Raw genomic sequence first — 11,169 nt, forward strand, 5'->3', positions numbered from 1 at the left:
ATTATTTAGCTTTTCATGCTTATACTGTGTTAAAGCAACTCATTAAAATTCATGGGTAGTAACCTTTTGATCAGAGGCAAGAAATGGGCCTGCTGGATAAAAACCTCCTGTGAGTTTGTAAAAAATTAAACTCTCCCCATTCACCTGGCAAATTAAGTTTATGGGGAAGTGAAATGAGTTTGTGCATCTTTAGTATTCTCAAGAATATGGAATGAAAATAATGCTGTGCCTTTTTTTTTTTTTTTTTTTTTTTTTTTTTTTTTTTTTTTTTTTTTTTTTTTTTTTTGTTCCATGAGAAGGCTCTGGAGAGAATATTTATGTTTCATTCTCCCAGGGTGTGACAATCTCGTAGATGCAAATCTCTGACCACACCTGAACTTCTCTGACTAGTGGAATGAGATAATAGTCAACCAAATTTCTGTGTAATAGAAATCACTAATGGAAATTCCTGACCCCTGCAGAAGTACTTCCAACTGATTTATTATTTTGAAATTCTGTATTTGCGTGGGATAATAGGCATTTTACATGAAATATTTATTATCTGCACTTAAAATCGTGCTGGGTGGTTAAAGTGTTATTTTATCCTGCTGGCACAGAGAAAAGCAAATTCAGGATATTGATGATAAGAAGAAATCAGAGTTTACCAGAAAGCTTTTAAAATTACCCTTCTAATAATCTAGACACAACACTAACTATCTGTAGAGCTTTTCTCTACAGGTAGGCTGAATTATTTTATCCTGTTTAAATGTGAAACTGAACATCATGTTTGGGCCAACAGTAAAAAGGAGAAGCATTTGCTTCTCACCAGGAAAGATTTTCTCCTCAGACTGCACAATCCAAAGGACCCTGATCCTTTGATTAGTATAGGAAGGCAAAGGATAGTAGGGGTTTCTCTCCTGAACTGTATTAAAGGGTGGTGGGATTCTCTGGTGAGTACCACAGAATTTCTTGCCTCCTTGACCTGTTTTCCCCATATCTTTACTTTAAGAACATGTGGAAGGACTAGTGTCAGCTAGCTTGAGGCCTTTAGCCTTCTTTGCATAAACAGTTCCAGGTCTTTTAAAAGGTTTCAGCTCCCTTAAAAAGTTGGGCATAAATGGTTGGAACTACAGAGAGCTAAAGTGCAAAGCTTTCCCCAGCAAAGGACGGGGATTAACAGATTTCTCGAGTGTCAGTTAAAGGAGAAATAAAATAACAACGTTTTGTTCCTTTTAAAGAAACAACATCTCTGACTGTACAAGCCAGACACAAAAGAAAAACCCTAAAGGTTGTTTTGCTTGCTTTTAGCTTCAGTGATTTTTTGCAGTGACTGTGATGCTGGGCTGGATCTGTCCGTCTGGTGAAGGATGGGGCTGTACAAACACTCTGCTTCTCAGCTGTCAGGGAGCTGGGGATGGATTTTGAGAAGAAAGAAGAAATAGGAAGCCACAGACCCTACGTTGGTGTCATCTTGGTCCTCCTAAAGTCTTGAGTTCATCCATGAAATATAAGACAAAGTGCCTCACTTCTGGTCTCACCTCTCCAAATAAATTTTAAGGTTCTTTGGTTTATTTCAGCACAGCAATATTTTGGAATGGTGATGATGAGTGCTTCCTTCCACATCTGGGGCTGTGAGGGAGAGGCTGGTCCTGGAGCTGGAGAGTCAAGGCTGGCATTCCATTGCAAAATGGAATGAGTTACTGCAAAAATGACTCACAGGGTCAGTCATGCTGATAACATCATGCGGAGGGCACTGGCCTTTTTTCCAGTGCTGGTAGAAATGTGTTTGGTGTTTGGTATCCATAGCAGATAGGTTCTGGAAGAACTCATGCTGGGAGTAAATCTGTGCATTCTAGAAGTGTGTCTGCTTTCTACCATGAGAGAAAGACTTTGAAGAAACCACAAAGCCCTGGGGGATTTCACTAGAAATTAGGTCTTCCGCTATAACTGAAGGTGTATCTGGAAGTGAAAAGTCAAAGCCAGACTTTCTTATTTTCCATTTTTTAAACACTTTTTTTTTGTTTGTTTTTAACTGAGATTTGAAGAAGTTTAAAGGAGATTTGGGCACATCCGTGCAAATCTGTGGCACAAGACATTTGTGTATGATGCGTGAGTAGTGATAATGTCAGGAGAGCAACTGGAAAATCTCAATATGAACTTAGGTACCCATACAAAGTTGTTTCATCATCAGTTATCATTTTACTAGAAAATCTCAATATGAACTTAAGAACCTTTATGAAATTGCTTTGTAATCAGTTATAATTTTCAAATTTTGAGATAAAATGCATGGGATAAAAAGCAAAAATTCCAAAAATTCCAAAAAACATCCATTCAAAATAATTCAGATATTCTTAGTATTACCAGTTATGAAAGTAGATTCCTTCAGGAAGGAAGGATGATAACAGGATGAAGCCAGGCTCTGCTTGGTAGTGCTGGGAAATAGGACAAGAGGGAATGGACAGGAATTGATGCCCAGGAAGTTCCACCTGGACACGAGACAGAACTTCTCCCCTGTGCAGTGACTGAGCACTGAACAGAGCCTAAAGAGAGTCTGGAGTCTCTCTCACTGGAGACCCCTCTGGACACAATCCTGTGATGTTTTCTGGGATAGCCCTGCTGGAGCAGGGAGGTGGGACCAGATGAGTCACTGTGGTCCCTTCCAGGCTGGCCCATTCTGGGATGTGGAGTATGTCATCATTTTACTTAGGGAGAAGAAAACACACTTTTTAATTGTTGTGAAATACAAAAAATAGTCTGGATGCCCCTTAATTTTTCACAGCAGCAATTTGACATCACTGAAAGTGTAGCCCATGGTTTAACTCCTTTTGAAGTTAAATTATCATTTAAGGCCCTCATGCTGCAGATAGCAGTGCTTGTACCTGGTTTCAGTGGGAGAGCAGGCTCGTGTCTGGAGGACAGGAGACCAAAGCCTTACCAAACAAATGCTGCGACTCTGAAACATTGCAAAATGCCTCTTTGGAAATCATGGCTGTCACAGGGGTGCAGCTCCAAGGGTGATTCATCTAACTGCTATGTTGATGTCTGTATGTGTCAGACCTTTCTGTGTGGGTGAAGTTATTTTAGGAGCAGGGGACAGGAATGGGACCACAGGCTGTGGCTGCTGTCGAGGTGCTGGCAAGTTAGGCAGGTTCTTGAGCACAGGGCCCTGTGATGTGACACATCTCTGTTGTCATAACACAGCACCGAGATGTGTGTGGGGACTTAGGGCAAACCTTTCTAGTGACAGATTAAAAATCAGCTATGTGAGCCTCAGCTGTGACTGTTGTGGAAAAATAATCCTGGTTTTTCTAGCGCACGTGAGAGAGAAATGCAGGCAGCATCAGAAAAGAGCGAGATGGCTTCAGGTCTGTGTCTGACAGCCAAGAAAGCCACAGCTAAGTCTTAATAGTCTCTCTACATGTTTTTATTTCCCCTTCAAAGGAATAGAATAGAATAGAATAGAATAGAATAGAATAGAATAGAATAGAATAGAATAGAATAGAATAGAATAATTTCAGTTGTAAGGGACCTACAACAATCATCTGCTCTGAGCACTTCAGGGCTAACCAGAAATTAAAGCATGGTATTAAGGGTGCTGTCCAAATGCCTCTTAAACAGGGTTAGTAACAATGATCTCAAATCTGAAAATATTTCTGGTCTTTGTCTCAGGTTCCAGCCTGAGGACGATTTCTAGGTGTTTTCCTCAAATTCCCCTGGCAGTCCCAGTTTCATGGATCCACAAAGCACAGGTTAGGGAGGTTCTCAGGCTGTTCTTCCCAGTGCTGTCAGGTGGATGACTAGGAAATTGTCAAGATATTATTTTTAATCAGATTCATGGTTCCATTAAGAATTTTACAATTTAAATTTCTGGTGCAAAGTAATCTGAACACTCTGGCAGAATCTCAATTAACTGTATTTATAAATTCTTTTGTATGTATAAGTGTAAATATTCTTCATAACTAACTAGAAACATTAGTGATGGAACTGAGCTTTGAAATGTTGGGGGGTTATTTTCAGTCAGTTTAAGAAAGCTGGAACAGTAATGTTCAACAATAGAGAAAGGAGGATGTTTCCACTCCGTTTTTCAGTTATGCAGAAGTGTTTCAGGACATTCTTCCTCCTGTCCTCTCAGAAAGAGAATAAGCCTTCTTTATGCAAATGCCAAGAACAACAGCAACAAAAAATAAAATCCAAAACCTCAAAAAGCCATACATAAAAATTTTTTAAAAAATAAATTACTAGATGTTTTTCATTTTTAGCAGGAATGGTTTAATATTAGGATTTGTTTTGGCACAGAAAAAAGCTCCCTAATCTCTGTCCTCACTCAAAATTAGCAGGATTTAATTATTTAGTGGCTATTTTAGAGAAGATATTGCAGAGTAACTTCCTCCCTAAGCAACCTGTCTGCAAGGAAGAGGATTTTATTTAGGGGTAACCACACAGCACCAGCAGGTGAAGTTAAATAATTTTTAATTCTGAACTAGCACTCATCTGAGGGAGCTGATCTAAACATATATTCCAACACAGGTCTAATAATGTTGGACTAGACAGGTTGATTTTGTTTTCTGGGTTTGTTTTCAACTTCATTTTCCAAACATTGGTTTTAAGCCTGCATTTCACTCTTTAGTAATTAAAGCAGCTATGCTTTGCCTACAGTGTACGGATTTAAAAATAGCTGCTTGTAGGGTTGAACTTTGTGTTTTATTCTATTGATTTCTCTTTCTTATTCCTTACCTGCCCCACTCCAATTCAGTTCTTAAACTCTTCTCATATTTTCTTGGTGGTTTTCCTTTTCTCCCTTCAGTTTCTTCTAACTGTCTTGAGAACTGAGGAGGAAATATTGCTGAACAGAAGTTGTGAATATTGCTCCTTTGAAGCTGTCAGTTCTTAAGATGTCATGTGAAGTCTCTGAGAAAAAAAAGTGGTACAGATCTATATTTCAAAATAAGCTATTTTTGCCATTCTAGTGAGGTCATTGACTTAAATAACTTCTGTGAGATGGTCAAATGTGCAAGAATAGGGTTTCCAAATATTTCTGGTTACAGCATCTGTGTCCTCTGGTCATTTTCTGCTGATTACACCACAGATTGCTCCATAGCTTGGAAAGCCTGTGAAAAATCACTTCCCCTTTCCACCAGCATCTCTTTTTTTACTTCATTTTTTTTTCTGCAAGCCTGGAACGATGTTCAAGATTTGCAAGTGGAAACTGCTGCTTTAGACCACAGCGTATGGGTCATCCCAGCCGGTGTCACAGGAGGCCTGTTGTTATTATGTGTAAGAAAACTTAAGAGGGCTTTAATTGGGCTTTAGTTGCCAGTGGTGTTGGGCTGCAGCTTATCTTTTAATGCAAGGGAGGCTTCTAACCTATTTTACATGCTGAAAAACAGCTGACAGAATGTGCTTTTTGTGGACCCATCTTTCAAAGTGCAGGTGAGCATTTATCTCCAAAATTACCAGGAGGTACTTGAGTATCTTCTCAGACTTTGATGAATAATGCCAATGTCATAGTGTTGCCCTCTTTCCCTTTGTTTATTTCTAATGCTGTCAGTGTGGAGGGCAGTGTAGTGGGCAGGACTCCAGTGAGTATATGCAACATGTTATGTAATTTATTTAGCCCCAGCTGCTATGAAAAGCATGATAGGATGGATACCTTTGCTGCTCTCAGCATTTCAGAGCCTTTGAGCAATCGCAATTGCTGTTGTCAAATGTAAATGAGCTGGGAAGCTCTTGCAGGAGACTTTGTACAGGTGATGGATGTGATCTTGGAAGCTGAAATCCATCTGCTTCGATTCTTTTGTTGCCTGTGCTTCCTTGGGCACTTATTTTTTTAATTCAGTGATTGAAACTGAGAAGCATAGATCATCAAGACCTGCTTGAGGCAAACCAATCTGTGTCTTCCAGAGCAGAAGTGAGAAATAAGGCTGCTACAATCAATCTATGAGCTTTGAGCATTGTAAAATGGAAACAACTCCCACCTTTCTTGGAAAGAATTTTAAGACTTCAGCAAATAGCATGGAAAAGGAACACATCATGTACTGTCTGCTATTTAGAATAGGTAAAAGTTGTAAAAGCCAAGGTGGGGAAACTCTGGATGTTGTGATCCAGTTTGGACAAGGGAGGTCACACCAAACTCGAGCTGATTGCTCAGTATTCTGTCAGTGAGTGTATTTTCAATAAATCAACATCAAAGAATGATATTCAAGGAGGAACAGATTGCTAAACATGCTTTCCCTTTTCCATATGATACCATCAGGGCAAGGTAACATCCTCTCCTCAAAGACAAGATGTGGTGGGTAAAGTAAATACATCTAGAGCAAAGTAAACATGTTTATAATGAAGTAAATATAAACATATTTACCTCAGTATACTATGGCTTACAATTATTCTCCTGTGTTTCTTGTTACGAATCACACTGCCTTGAAATGATGACCACACTTCTCCAAGTGCTCCAAATCACCATTAATTAAATGATGATTAGTTAAACCCTCCTGAAGGGAGCTGGACCAGCACATACCCTGTGGTATTCTTTAGGAAGGTTTGTTTCTATAGGAAGATTTTCAGAGAATTAGGGCTGTTTTTAAAGCCTTGGCATTATGTTTCTTCCTCTCTCAGTTTCAGCTTGAGTTGTGTTAAACAGAAAATTTTCCTTTAAAAGGCTCTTACTCTACTTACATCATATGTTGACATAACGCGTGAAACTTTCTTTTGTGGAGCAAAATTATCAGACTTTTGATTGTTTGGTGAGCCTGTAGGTGGGTTTAAATTTGGTACTGACAACCACAATGCCAGGACCTCCTTTGATTAAACCTCTGATGAAACGGATGGATAAAAACAAGGGTCAAGGTAAGGCATAATTGAAGATCATCTCTTTCATACCTATCTAATGAAGCAATGAATGAAAGCCTCCTTAGAAATGGCATGTGCATTTTTAATTTTATTTTTTTTGTAAGGAGGCACCCTTGACTTCGCTACATCTGAAGTTTGGTTTGTTCTCTTATCTTAATTCTTGTAATATTTTCTGAAATGAATCACCACCTGAGAAATTAAAGAGGTTTTAAAGAAGCATCATTATGTTGTTTTGGTTCTTTTTGCATTGACATAATTCAAATCCTTTGGGTTTGATTAAAGAAGTCATCTTGTTCAGCTTGCTATTAAATTTGAAATTATACTTATACTGCACATAGCCATAATACTGAGGGAGAAAGATGTTAATAATTAATATAACTGAAGCAGAGGGGAATTATTTCCTCTTCAGAAATCTTTTGAGATAACTGAAGGTGTGCTTTTTCAGAGCTAGACTAGGTATTCTTATTTTCTAAAAATATTTTAGCTGCTTTAATAAAGCCTGTGAAAAATCCTTATGGAGGAAGGAGGAGTAGTTTCTTCAGATCATAGGGAGGATAAAGGTTTCAAATAAAATAGACCTAGACCTGGATAATCCAGACCTGAGAAAAAAAAATAAATAGGAGCAGTAGACCTTTTAGGGAGTCTTGGGAAAAAGAAGAGTGAAATTTTTAACTTTAACAACCAAGTCTTCAAATGCCAGTAGGCAGAGGCAGACTGTGAGGTGTGTCTCAAAACTGGCATGGATTCTAGTCTATTAATAGCTGTGAAACTTCAAGAAATGCCAAGTAATAAATCACCTTTCTAATAGAATACTGCTATCCTACTTGTCTGGGGGCTTTGTGTGGTTCCTTGTGAGTACATTGGTATTGGAGTTTGATTTATAGCATGTCAGCTTGTTCCTGAAAATTGAAAATAACCTATTATGTATCTGACACACCTGTACACAGAATGAACCTCAGTTCTGCCTGTCTAGCTATGGTCTCTAATATGGTGTAAAACCTGACATATCTAGTTAATATTAAGTGTGACTATGGGTCTTGCATAAATACTGTGCATTTGTGGTTCTTTTTAGTGATTTCATTTTTACCTTCTGTTACTTGCATAGAATCTTGTTGCCATGAAGGTAACCACTGTTTGGTGTGACTCATCATAGAAACTTGAGGGAATGTTTGGCTGGAATTTCTAACTTACCAGCTCTATATAAAGGAAGAAAGGGTTTGTTTTGTTCAGTCACAGAGTTTGGTATTGACTTTAGGCTGTAGTGCTCAGATGTCCTCAAATCACCATACTTTGCTCTCATTAAAAATAAGGGTCTCTTAACAATGCTCAGCAATGACTCAGGTGTGTGGTTATCTGAATTTAAGTTTCTATACTTGGAATTAAAGGCTGAATTGGAATTGCTAAGATTGAAGATTCTGCCAAGTATCTTTATTCAGACACAAATCACAGAAAATAATCTGAAAAGTGTGTTTAATTTTCTTTAAGATTACTTTTGTGACTTTAGCAATCATAAAAGGTAATGGAGAGACCGGAATGGAAATAGATCAGAAACCAATCGAGTGTGGTGTGAGTTGTAACAATGGATTTACTGTGGCTCCACCTGGAAATGAAGAGACCAGCAGAATTTTCCCTGCAGAATGGCACCCTTTTACCTGGCATGGATATCCTGATGCCTGTCATGTGCCAGGAGTAAGCATATTCTCTGTGGCTATGGCTTGAGGTTGCAGTTTAGGGCATAGCAAGTGTCACTCTGCCTGAAAATGTCATTTCCTGAGTATTTTGCTCTCAATTCTTTTTATGGAAAGGATGAGACACATAGCCCTTTTTTTTTTTTTTTTTTTTTTTTTTTTTTTTTTTTCTTGGTTTTTTTCCCATGTAGCCTCAGCACCCTCCCTGCTCTAATTTCTCATCAGAGCTGTTGGTTTATCCCCTTTTTCTCTATAAAATTCTGCTCTCCCTGCTTTGCACTCGTCTTAGCTAAAACACAAACTTTGTATTTCCACAGCAGGGTTTGAATCGCTTCTTTAACTTTCTGGGTGGAGGAGGGAAGTCTTTTGAAAAGAATACGGGAATACTTTGTGCAAAGGGCTGGGTTCATAATTCAGCATTATCCTGGAGCACACTAGGATAGTCAGCAAGTATGTGAGATTGAAGATCTGCCAGATACCAGAGCTCTGGATGACTGGAATATATTCTTCAGAAGGCTGTGAGGTCTGACTACACAGCTATTCTTTTCTATCCACAGAACTAACAAGTGTGTCAAAGCTGGGTTTTCCACTGCTCAGCTGCTACTTGGAAGCAAAACTTCTAGGGAAGTCCCACATCCTATTTGAGTACCTGGATTAAAAATTCATATTTCAAAAAGTCTCCACATGTAATTCAAAGTTGTTAATTTTGACATCTAAATATGTGTTGTTCAAGTGCTTGATTGCACCAGGCTCGAGCCTGGGATTAGATGATCTACAAACAAGGCTAAAAACCCCACTGCAATGATATGATATTTGTGATGGATATTATGAGTAGGGTTTTTTTTTTTTTGTCATTTAATATGTTCTGGTTCTTTCAAAGTCAGGGGCCATGCACCTAAATGGGGGCAGCTCTTTGCCTTGCCTTGGCTGCTGTGACCTGGTCAGGAATTGGTGGGGAATGAAGAGGGGGAATTGTGCCTTCTGAGGAGCTTCAAATCCAGGCTGGGAGACTTTCTATTCCTTAGGTGTCCAGCTTGAGATACTAGGTCAGGAAACTGTGAATATTTCAATCCTCAGATGTTTATATGTAATGTAACAAAATGCCTTCTATATGGAACAGCCCCACCCCAGTTTCTCCAAGGAATCTGTGGAAAACTTGCATCTGAACTGAGGTGTCTGATTTTCCAGATAATTGTTTCATGTATGTAACAGATACATATAGTCTGCAAGGAATATACAGCTGTTCTGTTGTGTTATGGGTTTGTCTTTCTTTTCTCTTTCCTTTTATTCACATCAATAGAACTGATCTCACGTTTGGGATGAAGGGGAGGAGAGGAATGTCATTCTCTCTGCAGATGATTTACTTTATGTGTCTAGGACTAAAGCAAATATTTCTTTTCTCCTATTATATTTCATTCCTAGGGTTGCATCCAGATGTGACAGCCTTCCCATTAGTGTGATTTGTGGTTGGTTTGTTTTCATTTCAAGGGCTCCTCAGCACAGCTAGGAGCAGCCCAGTAGGTACTTTTCCACTGGATGCAAATCCAGGTGTGTTCTTGTCATTTTAAAACTTCACACTTAAAAGTGCAGAGAAAATATTCCCCCAAACCAGCTAGAATTGGATTTGCACAGTTAGAATAATGTAACTTCCTTCTCTTATCACACCAATCCTAGTATCGGTGTTGAATCAGTACCAAAAAGAAATCCAGGAAATAAATTTAAAAGTTCAAAGACATTTTTATATCTTAATACACTAGCATGTGATCTGGGATTATAGCAAATATAGTTGTGCTTCAGAGCAACCTCACCCTGACACATCCTGGGCTTTCTGGTGAGCAAAGACAGCTCTGAGTTCAACCCTCGGCTCAAAATTGGTATTAATAAACCTCAGATTTAATCTGGCCCTTGCTGGACTTGGTCTCATGACACTGCAGGGGCTCGTGCCTGTCAGAAAGGGAATTTTCCATGGATCTGAAGATGTGCCAAGATACTTCCCACAGCAAGACTGGTTCTGTGGCAGCAGGAGCTGCAGAAGGGTAACAACACTCTTGCTGAAGAGTAGGAAAAGTGAGGAGCCAGGGAGAAAAGTCCTGGCAGGGGAAAGCCCTCAGAACTTGTCCCTCCTCCCTCTTTCCAGCTGGGCTGGAAAGCTTGGGGTGCTTGAGGCTGGGCTGGGCTCCTTCTGCTCTGTTTTCTTCTCTTACTCTGGTAGAAATGGTTTACTAAGGCTGGAAATGACTGCTGGGCACCCAGCAAGAGAAACTTAGATTTATTCCCGCTTCCCATTGAACAGAATGGATTTAAAGTATTCATCTCCCCACAAAGCAATCTCTAACTCCACATTTCTTGCTTCTCAGCAGTTGGCATTTATAGCATCTTGTTAGGCCCTGGGTTTGGAGATTTCTTTAACACTGGGGAAAAAAATATTGCTGCCCATCCTTACCTTCCCATGAACAAGGATTTTTGAAAATTGCTGTTTTGTACAGATACATGTGATTTTTGAAGATAGTTCAGGATAATTCTTTAACCCTGGCTGACTATTTTGGAGTATCTGGCTTCCTGGCAGTGACTGTGTGGGACACACAGTGCTTTGGCTTTGTGCTCGTTCTTTTCATGTTTCTTGACCTGCCATGCTCCCTCTTCTTGCTTAGTGCAG

The sequence above is a fragment of the Prinia subflava genome, chromosome 4 (assembly GCF_021018805.1).
Source record: "Prinia subflava isolate CZ2003 ecotype Zambia chromosome 4, Cam_Psub_1.2, whole genome shotgun sequence".
Taxonomy (NCBI): domain Eukaryota; kingdom Metazoa; phylum Chordata; class Aves; order Passeriformes; family Cisticolidae; genus Prinia; species Prinia subflava.